This window comes from Chrysochloris asiatica, unplaced genomic scaffold (genome assembly GCF_000296735.1).
Source record: "Chrysochloris asiatica unplaced genomic scaffold, ChrAsi1.0 scaffold00234, whole genome shotgun sequence".
NCBI lineage: Eukaryota > Metazoa > Chordata > Mammalia > Afrosoricida > Chrysochloridae > Chrysochloris > Chrysochloris asiatica.
This window is the reverse complement of record NW_006408752.1, coordinates 3,333,959-3,345,190: the sequence shown is the minus strand read 5'-3', so window position 1 is coordinate 3,345,190 and position 11,232 is coordinate 3,333,959. Positions and strand designations below refer to the sequence as shown.

Here is an 11,232-nt window from a genome sequence, read left to right as displayed (position 1 = left end):
ATATTGTCACGAGGGACCAGTTGCTGGAGAAGGATATCATGTTTGGTAAGGTGGAGGGTTAGAGAAAAAAGAGGAAGACCCCCAAGGAGATGGACTGGCCACGTAGCTGCGTCGATGGACTCAAGCATGGCAATAATAGTGTTTCGTTCTGCTGTGCATAAGGTTGCTATGAGTCGGTACCAACTTGATGGCACCTAACAACAACAACAACAACAACACAAATTGTCTAATATAATTTGTTGTATTGCTCAATTGTGTAATAATAATTATAAAATAGCTCAATTGATATGATTTTATCACTAAAAATGCTAGTGGTCAAAATACATGGTTGGCGTGGTGCTGTAGGATCAGCACTTGACTGTGAACCACAAGGTCTGCAGTTCAAACCCACCAGCTGGTCCTTAGAAACCCTATACAACATCGCCATGAGTTGGAATCAACTTGACAATACTAAACAACAATATGAAAGAAGGGAAGGCTAAAAAGCCCACTGTTGTGGCCTCAACTCAGGGTGACCTCCAGTGTTACAGAGTAGAACTGTACTCCATAGACTTTCCTTGGTTGAAATCTTTATGGAAGTAGATCACAAAATCTTTCTTTCACAGCGCTGTTAGGTAGGTTTGAACCACCAATATTTGTGATGGTGTTGTTGAGTGCCATCAAGTCAGTTCCAACTCATAATGACCCTGTATAGGGTTTCCAAGGAGTGGCTGGTGAGCTTGAACTGATGACCTTGCAGTCCAAGCCAACTTTGCAGTCTAGTGCATTAACCCACAGTGCCACACCAGGACTTAGGCCTGCACAAGCTGTCTGTGTCATCAGAGGATGCTTCTCTAATTATCTGACCCTGAATGAGCTACAGACATCACTCCCAGAGCTCTTACCACTTCGGAAAATCTTCCCATTCTTTCCACAAGGATTTTATCCTTAAGAACTGAATGTTTCTTATTTGTTATCTCCAGTAGAAATCTTTCCACTTTACCTACAGACACAGTTGAATTTAGAAACAATTATCTCTGTGTATTACAAAAAGAAAAAATAACTCAGCTTTCTTCTTTTTAGATGAAAACTGCTACCGAATACTTATTGATTTTTTTAAAAATCTGCTTCCCTCATCAGACTTGGCAGGAGGGAGAAAAATGATGCATCTTACAACTACAGGCTACCAGCATGGCAGAATCACTGTACTAGCATGTTGCTTTCTTTTCTCTCCTGCTGTGAGAGTGTGGTAGAAATAGATTCTGGGAAAGCCAACCAGAGTCAGACATAATGCAAGCATTACTCAAACCCCCATGTTTAGATTTATGATTGTGTCCGTCTTTCAGTCCTGGTGAACTATTTTCAATAGAAATTTCCAGAAATATTAGACATATCAGAAGCAGACATGTCCAAACCTTCTGTGTGAAAGCCATTAAGTCCCTGGGTTACTAGCATTAGACTTATGGATGGACAAGTTATAATTGCCTTTTATGTAATGTAAATTTGCCCTCACTTTGAAACAATTGAACCAGTCCCTCCCCCATTGTCATCCAGTGAATTCTAACTCATAGTGACCTTATGTTGTTGTTAAGTGCTGGCGAGTCGGTTCTGACCAAGAGTGACCCTGCATAGGGTTTTCAAGGAGTGGCTGGTGAGTTTGAACCAGCGACCTTGTGGTTCAAATGACTTTGCAGTCCAGTGTATTAGCCCACAATGCCACACCAGGACTCCTTATGTTGTTAAGTGCCATCGAGTCGGTTCCAATCCATAGTGACCCTGTATAGGGTTTCCAAGGAGTAGCTGGTAAGCTTGAACCGCTGACCTTGCAGTTCAAACGGCTTTGCAGTCTGGTGTATTAACCCACAGCGCCACACCAAGACTCCTTATAGGACAGCATAAATCTGCCCCATAGGATTTCCAAGACTGTAAATCTTTATGGAAGCAAATCACCACATCTTCCATACTGGGTTCAAATCACAAACTTTTCAGTTAGCAGCTGAGCACTTTAACCACTGTGCTACCACAGCTTCTTTCTTGCGCTGAAGTAAGACTGAATAAGAACTGTAGGCATCTGTTCTGAAGTGCCTACAAATTTGGCTTAATGACACACTTAGGAAGGCGATCTTGTTCATAACCCAGGGATTGTCTATACTGAAATTGCCCCCAAGTATATTGTGAACAAAGGCTCCAATTTCAGAAATCTTAATGAATGAAGCTACTACTTTTCCCAAGATTCTCATGAAATGTTTTCATGATTTCTTAATAATCGCTGTACTAAATCCAAATGTTAATTATGTTTATCTCTGGGTGATAAAACTTAGGTGATTTACTTTCTTTTAAAATATTTTTTATATTGCTTGAATTTGCCATGTGAGCTTAGGCTAGCATGTGTTATTTCTGTGACCAGGAAACAGCACCACTCCTATCTGAGGGTAAAGGAAAACCATTTTTAAAATCCTAGACAGCTCAGGTGATGCAACTCCTCCCTCTTTACAGGTCAAACCAGACAAATGAGACCCTCAGGACTGCTTTTGATTTTGCTATTTTAAGCAGTCCCTCACCCACCCTCTCCCACTCCCCAGCCCCTTCAAAACAAATGGATATTATTCCCTGGGTGGTGTAAACTGTTAAGTATTTGGATGCTAACTAAAACGTTAGAAGAAATGCCTAGGGATTTGCTTCCATAAAGATTACAGCCATGAAAAGTCCATGGAACATGATATTAGGCCAATTAACTCAGCGATCCCATGAAACCGTGACTCTCAAGCTCCAAAGCAAGAAAACAAATCCCAGGAGGTATTGGGTTTAAACATAAGCAGCCTCTGCAGCTGGTTTTTTTTTTGTGTGTGTGGTGGTGGTGGTGGCTGGAAATCTATCACACAACTTTTGCCAATTCAACTTCTTACAGGTATACAACTTACTGGCCTGATACCAGATTTAGTGCTTCTGTTCTACCTCCTAAATCATTGCATAATGCCTGAGGTCTTAAAAGCTTACAAGTGGTCATCCAGGGTACAGCAATTGGTCTCTATTCTTCTGGAATGACAGAGGAAGAAGAGTAGTTAGGAATGTTGCTGTTGTTGTTAAGTGTCAAGCCAGTTCCGACCCATAGCAACCCTGTATAATGTTTCCGAGGAGTAGCTGGTGAGCTTGAACTGCTGACCTTGCAGTTCAAACAGCTTTGCAGTCTGGCATATTAACCCACAGTGCCACACCAGGAGTAGGAAGGAGATACTTACCTCCTTGAACAATTGTCTTCTTTGCCATAAGACCAGGACTGCATGGTGCATAACTACCATTACTAACCATTTTGGTCACAGATTCCATAGAAGACTCCTAATCAAAATGGGGGAAATGTTGATCAGAATTTCAAATGCTCATGGAATCCAGATTTCCTGGAGCCATGGAGGCTGAATGATGCCCAAAACAATTGCCCTGAGATAATCTTTAAACTAAAACCTTAAAGCAAAAGTATGCCCTGAAGTTTTCTTAAAACCAAACAGTAACTTTCCTTAACTAGTAAGTAACATCTGCCTTCAGCTTTGTGCTCTTTTAAGAACTATCCCTAGGAAACTTAGCAGGCAGTGAGTTTTCATAGAAAGCTTAGGGGCCAGTAAGTTCAAGAGGGTGAACACCACTTGAAGAATGTAATTAATGAAAAAACTGTAAATGTATTAATTGTTGAATTGGGATATGTGTTCAGCTATGCCTGGTCTGGACAATAACAAAAAGTTAAAAAAAAAAAAAAAATTTATCTATGGAACAAAGTTCTACACATTGCAACACATTGGGTTGCCATGAGTCAGAATAAACTTGAAGGCAATCAAAATAAACCAAGAAACTATTTTTAATACTTTCAGGGAATACTCTCTTAATAAAAGATTTTGAGCTTTTCCCTTTTACTCTGTCCTATGGGAAGAGGACTAACTTCTGTTCAATACACTGCTAATAATCACTCTTAATAGCATGAAAGACCAATGTGTTCCGTGCTTCTGTCAACTAATTTCTAAAGAGTCAGAGTGACCAGAGATTTTCTGTTGTTTTGTTTTTTCTGATTCAAGGCAGCAGCAATGACTCAAACTTCATAGAGATTGTGAGGCGTCACAGTGTTTCCTTCTGTTGTGCAGATGGTCACTATAAGTAGGAACTGACTCAATGGCACCTCACATCAACAACAATCAACATCATGATGCTTTACCTCTTAGGATATATTTCTAGCCTCACTCTTTTCTATTTAATTCATCTGTTTTCCCAGATAGGGATCTAGGAATGTATTGTGTTGTTGCTAGGTGCCATTCAGTTGGTACTGACTCATAGCAACCCTAGACACAACAGAATGAAACACTGCCAGGTCTTGGGCCAACCTCAAAATCATTGCTACACCTGAGTGCATTGCTGCTGCCACTGTGCCAATCCATCTCATTAGGGGTCTTCCTCTTTATCTCTGACCCTCCACTTTACCAAACATGATATCCTTCTCCAGTGACTGGTCCCTCCTGACAATATGTCCAAAGTATGAGACACGAAGTCTGGTCATCCTGGCCTCCAAGGAGCATTCTGGCTGCACTTCTTCCAACACAGATACATTTGTTCTTTTGACATTCCATGGTACTTTCCATATTCTCCTCCAACACTATAACTCAAATGCATCAATTCTACCACCTTCCTTATTCACTGTCCAACTTTCGCATGCATATGAGGTTATTGAAAACTCCATGGCTTGGGTTAGGTCCAGTTAATCCTCAAACTGACATCTTCGCTCTTCAACATTTTAAAGAAGTCTTGTGCAACAGGTTTGATTTCTTGACTGCTGTTCTCATGAGTGTTAATGGTGGATCCAAGCAAAATGAAATCTTTGACAACTTCAGTCTTTTCTCCATTGATAAGAATGTTGTTTATAGGTCCAGTGGTAAGGATTTTTGTTTTCTTTACATTGAGATGCAACCCATACCCATGGTTTTAATCTTTATTTTCATCAGTAAGTATTTTAAGTCCTCTTTGCTTTCAGCAAACAAAGTTGCATCATCTGCATATTTCAGGTTGTTAATGAGTCTTCCTCCAATCCTGATGCCATGTTTTTCTTTATACAGTCCAGCTTCTCAGATTATTTGCTCAGCATACAGACTGAATAAGTGTGGTGAAAGAATACAACTCTGGCACATATCTTTCCTGATTTTAAATCATTCAATGTTCCCATGTTCTGTTCGAACAACTTCCTTTCGGTCTATGTACAGGTTACTCATACTTCATAGTGTTGTCCATAGCTTGTCATGATCCACATATTTGAAAGCCTTTGTGTAGTCAATAAAGCACAGGTAAACAGCTTTCTGATAGTTTCTCATTTCAGCCAAGATCCATCTGACATCAGCAGTGATATCCATTATTCCACATCCTTTTCTGAATCTGGCATGAACCTCTGGAAGTTCTCTGTCAATGTATGGCATATGCTGTTTTTGCATTATCTTTAGTAAAACTTTACTTGCATGGGATATCAGTGATACTGTTTGACAATTTCCTCATCTCCTTGGGCCACTTCTTTTTGGAATGAGCACAAATACAGATGTCTTCCAGTCAGTTGGCCAGGTAATTATCTTCCCAATTTCTTGGCATAGATGAGTGAGTGCCTCCAGTGCTGCATCACTTTGTTGAAAGATTTCAATTTGTTTCCACCAATTCCTGGTTTCTTCTTCTTTGCCAGTGATTTCAATACACCTTGGACTTCTTCCTTCAGGATCATGGACTGTTAATCATGTTACCTCTTGAAATGGTTGAACCTCAACCAGTTCTTTTTGCTACAATGATTCTGTGTATTCCTTCCATCTTCTTTTGATGCTTTCTGCATCCTTCAATATTTTGCCTATTGAATCCTTTAATACCTCAAGTGGAGGTTTGAAGTTTTTATTCCGTTCCATCAGCTTGAGAAATGTTGAGCATGTTCTTCCCTTTTGGATTTCTAATTCCAGGTCTTTGCACATTTTGTTTTATTTGACTTTGTCTTCTTGAGGTGACCTTTGAAATTTTCTGTTAAGCTCTTTTATTCTCACTTCTTCTGATTGCTTTAGCATCTCTACACTAGAGAGCAAGTTTCAGAGCCTCTTGTGACATCTGTTTTGGTCTATTCCTTCTTTCTTGTCTTCTCAATGACCTTTTTCTTTCTTCTTGTATGATGTTCTTGATGTTATCCCACAACTCTTCAGGTCTTCAGTCTTTAATGTCTAATGCATACAATCTGTTCTTCAATTGATCGCTAAATTCTAATGGGATATATTCAAGGTCATATTTTGATTCCTATGGACTTATTTTCATTTTCTTCAACTTCAGCCTGAACTTGCACATGAGCAGTTGATGGTCTGCCATTGGTCTTGTTTTTGCTGATATGGAGTTTTTCCACCATCTCTTTCCACAGGTGTAGTCAACCGCCAACTTGAGGTTCAAACTGATCTTGCAATCCAGTGCATTATCCTGCATCATTTAGTTTCCACTCAGTTCTGAGGCCATGTCCTATCAAAAAACCCAGAATCTTCCAGACCTTTCTGCTTCTTTGTTCATTGTGGCTCCCATCTTAGCCTGTCTGGAGAAAAGAGAATGCTCAGAATCTCTTTAGAACCTGCTATAGAAAAGAAGTCCCTGGCTGACACAAATGGTTAGTGCATTCAGCTGCTAACCGGGAGGTTAGAGGTTCAAGTCCACCCTGGGACATTTCAGAAGACTTCCAAAAAAAATCAGCCCTCCAACCTCTATGGCTCACAGTTCTATTCTCACACACATAGGATTACCTGGAGTTGGAATCACCTTGATAGTGACTGGTTTTGTAGGAAATAAATGCATTATCAATTTTCCTGATGTGTTACTAAAAACTCTACACATGGTGGAGGAGTGCTATGGCTCTGTAAGTTACATACTGAACTGCTAACCACAGAGTTGGTGTTTCGAGCTCTCTAGATGCTCTTTGGAGGAAAGATGAAGCTTTCTGTTCCCTCAAAGATTTACAGTCTGAGAAACCCTATAAAGGGCCATTATGAGTTGGAGCTGACTCGATGGCACTAACACAAACCTGGTAGGGGTGCAGATAATGTAGTAAGTTGTTTTGTTTTGCTTTGTTTTAATGAAATGGTGGAAAGGAGTTCCATTTTTCAAAATAATCTGATACCTCGCCCTTGCTTCCAAAGGTTCAAGCTTGGTACCTCTATGATGCTTCCTTGTGCTCTAGCTGCTCCTTGCTGCTCCCTTTCAATCTAGGCATCTGTTTCCCTGGTAGATGCTTCTCCAGATGAGTCTAAGAGTGCAGCAACTGATTTAGAGATGTGGGGTCAGCGAATGAGTGAGAGCCATGGAGAAAAGAAAACTCAAAACGGCTCCCAAATCTTCCTGACTGTGCACGTTAGGACACACACCAGGTCTGAGTTGCTTTGATTATCCCTTCAGATGTGCAAGTAAACAATCTGGGCAGAGACTTTTAAAAATCACCTGGTCTTGGTGTTTCTTGTGAAGTCAGGGTGCCCTCAAGTGTTGATTTCAGTTCATCACATGTCACATTTCACAGTCTAGAGTGGGGTACACATGATGCATTTAAATTTTGAGATTAGGGTCAGTTCCTCCTAATTTTCTGCCAGAAGCTTTTCCTTCTTTTCTTACAAATGAAAAGTCAGTCTATGGAGAGACAGTTGAGGTTTTTTTTTTTTTTTTTAATCATGCCTTTTGACTTACTGAAAAACAGCAAGTTCCAGTGCAATTCACTTCCCAACCAGAATCCCACTCCTGAATAATTTCAATCATATTTCTCTTTTAGAAACTTTCATGAAACTAACACATACTGGCTAGTTCACTTCTCGGAAGGCAAGGTAAATTTGTAAAACATACTTGCCCAGCAAGACTTATAAACCTCTTAATTGCTTATAAACTTCTTCCTACCTGCCCCATAAAAATGACTTTTAGATTCCTGAAAAACAACTTTGTTTTTGTGGCATTGTGGGTTAATGCACTGGACTGCAAGGTCTGTTTGAATCGCAAAGTTGATTGTTCAAGCTCACCAGCCATGCCTCAGAAACAGAGACAGATTGAATCTTTAGTGTTAAGTAATCTGTCAGCCGAAAATAACAGTATTTTTTAGAAGCCTGGGAAAATTTTTACATTTGTTTTACCATGTTTTGAGTCTAATTAAGTTTATGTTATCCATTGGGGCATGGAATTAAAAAAACTTGTATGAGATAGAAGTTTAATAAATGGGATTTTGCCATATTGTATAGCTTTGTTCTACATTAGGAACAGATAGTTGTTGGACAGCTGGAATTTTGATTGTGTGCTAAATTCTAATCTCTAAAAGCTAATTTAGTGGTCAAGGAACCTTCCTAAATAGTTGATGCAGAAATAAGCCTTGGACAGCAAGAACCTCAAATATTCTAAAGAGGAGTGGGGATTGTTATTAAAAAGTGGGATGAACTACCAAGGAGGCATGAGTGAAACACATTGCCTTGAAATTACGCAGGTTGCTGTCTGGGCTGTCATATTTATAAATTTTCAGAGTGATCTTGGGAACGGAGCAGGTTTTAAAAAGAGCCTGAAGATCAAGATTATGCTTAATAAAACAAGTAGACAAGATTCCCATAGTATATACATTTCAGCCAATTCTCATACTGAAGTCTTTTTCTCTCCGTGGCAAATGGATTGTGCTGAGGTACAGAGCCTGAATAGCAACCTACAGAAATGGTCTCTACAGAAATGGGAGTCTAGAGAATTTATTTGGCATTTGTAAAGCCAGAAATAATACTTTCTATGATCTGTTGTTGCTTATTAAAAAATGGTAGTCCAGTATGATTTTCCCTGATACAAGTCCAATTTTTTCACGTAGTAGTAACAAAGTACCTTCTAACTTCAGTGGCTTTTGAAAGTTTAGAGCTGGCATATACCTTAATGTGACCGTCTTTCTTTCATGTTACAGTTAAGTGACTAGGTTTTGTCATTAAATTCAAACTGGTTATCTGAATTTTCAAGAGCTGTAACTAGGTAAGAGCTTAAGAAGACATTTAATAAGGATATGCTACTCATTTCTCTTTTTACACTGTAGTTTGACCTAATGTATTTTATATTCTTTTGTAGTAAAACATAACTCAGATCTCTGCCTGCCTTAAAATCACAGTCTGGTTCCTATTTGTCTCTTCTGTGAAAGAACACCTTTCAATAAAGTTGGACCAATTTATAAAAATACCTAAGCAGGGTTACTATGAGTTGGAACTGACTCAACAGCACTTAACAACAACAAATCAAAGAATTCCTTTATTTTGTTTGCTTCAGCTAGTTGTGTAACTTCAGTGTATACAGACCCCCAGGAATCCTTGCTTTCCTTTCTTATTTATCACTCTTATTAACTAACATTCAACAAATCATACACCTTGTTTCATTACAATGATTATAATCCCCTCCAAGTACCATCAGTTAACAGTATTTCTCTCTATTCACTTTAGCTTTTTTTTTTTTTAAACACTCAGGCATATATAATAATTTATACCACCAAAGGGTACATTCTGAAAGTCTGCCTTCTGGCCACCAACTCTCAGTCCCTCTCTTCCCATGAATCTAGAGTCCTCAGCTGCTCCCTCTCTTCAGGTCAGCATGTCTGCCTTCATCTCTGGTGTCTCTGCTTCTCTGGATAGGGTCCCACATTCCACTTGTGCTCTTCTCCCTTGATGGTCCTAAGGTCCTCTGTTTCTGGAATGTAAGATTAACTACTCCCCTATTTTTGTTATAAAGCTTCTACCTTTACAATTGTGACAGCCGCAGTTAGTCATGATAACAATTACTCATTATTGAATCATAAGAATCTTATCCCCATCTCTTAACCATACCCATCTAGACAAGATGAAAACTATTCAGTGGGGACTCTTTCTTTCCCCACACATTATCAAACTAAGCTCCCCTTGATGATCAAACTCCTATGGGAACCAGGCTTATTATATTCATGGAGACTGGAGGAGCCCCAGAATTCAGTGCCCAGAAATCATCTTTAAACCTTGAACCAAAACTATCCCGTAAAATCATCATTAAACTAAACAACAATTTAGTCCAATTAATAAGGAACATTTGCCTCAAGCATAATACTCTTACCAAGAGTTATCTTTATGAGTGTACGCTGACAATAGTTCATTTAAAGCCCAGATGAGTAATTTAAGGGACAGAGAACCTAAATTAACAGTGATGAAATAACATTGTTTGAGATATATAATATAATGGTGACACAAAGTGAAGCATGTAACTAATCTTAATTAAACTGTTCATGTAGAACTTGTGAATGGACTGATGTTTGACTGTGTATGTTGCAACAACAACAACAAAAAGGTTTGATCCTAATAAACTGAAAAAGATAAATAAACTGGGTTTTATAATTTAACACAATAAATGCAAAGATCTTAAGCATATTGTTGTTGTTGTTGTTGTTGTTGTTAAGTGCTGTGGAATTTGTTCTGACTCATAGTGACCCTGCATAGGGTTTCCAGGGAGCAGCTGCTGGGTTGGAAGTGGTGACCTTGTGGTTCAAGCCAACCTTGTGAGCAAGTGCTTTACTATGTTAAAAACAAAACAAACAAAATCATCAAACCCCATCGTCATCAAGTTGATTCCAACTCAAAACGACCCTAACCACCATCCACATCAAGTTTTGTCATCCCAGAACATTTTTGTCACATTTTCAGTCAATACCTTCATGCCCTATCCCAGAGGTAACTAGTAATTTTTTCTGATTTCTGTCAGCAAAGATAAGTTCTGCTTGTACCTGAACTTCATTTAAATACAGTATGGCACCTCCTGACCTTTCTCACTCAGTATAGTGAGATTAACTTGTTCTTGTACGTATCAGGATCCCATTTCACAGATACACCACAGTTTGTTCTTCCCTTTTCCTGCTAATGGAGAATGGGGTTATTTTCAGTGTTTGGTTATTTGTTTGTTTTTCTTGGTAATTATCTTTTAAAGGTTGCTCTATGAACATTCTTATAAAAGTCTTTGAATAACCTCTTCACTGCATATGCTTACATCTCTATCGGACAAATACCCAGACATGGGATTACTGGATCAAAGGTAGATGTATAACTTTATGAGAAATGTCACTTTTCTTACGTTGGTGTATCATTTTACATCCCCACCAGTAATATTGGAGAATTCTAATTGCTCCACATCCTTGTCAACTCATCGTGTGCACAGAATGGTATGTCATTATAGTTTTAATTTGCATTTCTCTGAAGGCTAATAACGTTGAATAAT

At 38.9% G+C, this 11,232-nt stretch overlaps 1 protein-coding gene across 1 annotated transcript in view; it reads left to right on the top strand.

Annotated features, from left to right (window-relative positions):
- Window positions 1–11,232, top strand: part of SV2C (synaptic vesicle glycoprotein 2C) — a 351,290-nt gene that overhangs the window by 257,441 nt on the left and 82,617 nt on the right. The window lies entirely within an intron of this gene.